Here is an 832-nt window from a genome sequence, read left to right as displayed (position 1 = left end):
GTGTCCTCCTCGGGATAGGGTAGAACGAGGAACGAGGGTCAGCACGACGTAAAAAAAAACGTGGAAAAAAACGAAAAAAAGATCAGAGGAGCCTGCCGGAGATGAGGCCCTCGCCTTCAGCCTTCAGGAGTCCTCCTCGGGATAGGGTCATTTAAAGAACGAGGGTCAGCACGACGTTAAAAAAAAAAACGGAAAAACACGAGTACTTCCCAGGAGGTTACCCATCCTAGTACTACTCTCCCAAGCACGCTTAACTGCGAAGTTCTGATGGGATCCGGTGCATTAGTGCTGGTATAATCACACCTATTAAAGTATGCGCACACAATTATCATAAGTTTGTGTCGCGACATAGGATAAGTCGAGCTGCGAAGCCTTGAAAAATCGGAGGAGCCTGCCGGAGATGAGTCCATTACAGCTCGACTTCAGGTGTCCTCCTTGGGATAGGGTCATTTAAAGAATGAGGGTCAGCATGACGTTAAAAAAAAAGGGGAAAAAAATGAAAAAAACAAAATCGGAGGAGCCTGCCGGAGATGTGGACATTACGGCTCGCCTTCAGATGTCCTCCTCGGGATAGGGTCATTTAAAGAACGAGGGTCAGCCCGACGTAAAAAAACATCGGAAAAAAAGTCGAAAAAAATGGGAGGAGCCTGTCGGAGATGAGGCCATTATGACTCGCCTTCAGGTGTCCTCCTCGAGATAGGGACATTTAAAGAACGAGGGTCAGCACGACGTAAAAAAAATGGAAAAAAATGAAAAAACAAAATCGGAGGAGCCTGCCGGAGATGAGGCCATTACGGCTCGCCTTCAGGTGTCCTCCTCGAGATAGGGTCAT

The 832-nt window shown here is 47.6% G+C and overlaps 2 long non-coding RNA genes across 2 annotated transcripts in view; one reads left to right on the top strand and one right to left on the bottom strand.

The window, feature by feature from the left end:
- Nucleotides 1-177, top strand: part of LOC110268604 — an 18,981-nt gene extending 18,804 nt beyond the window's left edge. The window contains exon 2 of the long non-coding RNA XR_002356848.1: nucleotides 128-177. This is a non-coding gene — a long non-coding RNA (uncharacterized LOC110268604). The remainder of the gene's footprint in view (nucleotides 1-127) is intronic.
- On the bottom strand, nucleotides 32-764 carry LOC110268603. Its single transcript, XR_002356847.1, has 2 exons — nucleotides 539-764; nucleotides 32-109 (listed from the first exon to the last, which is right to left on the bottom strand). It is a non-coding gene; the product is annotated as an uncharacterized LOC110268603 (long non-coding RNA).
- Between the last annotated feature and the right edge of the window lie 68 nt (nucleotides 765-832).

Source organism: Arachis ipaensis, unplaced genomic scaffold (assembly GCF_000816755.2).
Source record: "Arachis ipaensis cultivar K30076 unplaced genomic scaffold, Araip1.1 Aipa899, whole genome shotgun sequence".
NCBI classification, from domain to species: Eukaryota; Viridiplantae; Streptophyta; class Magnoliopsida; order Fabales; family Fabaceae; genus Arachis; species Arachis ipaensis.
Note: the sequence above shows the minus strand (reverse complement) of the source record. Positions and strands in the feature narration are given on the sequence as shown.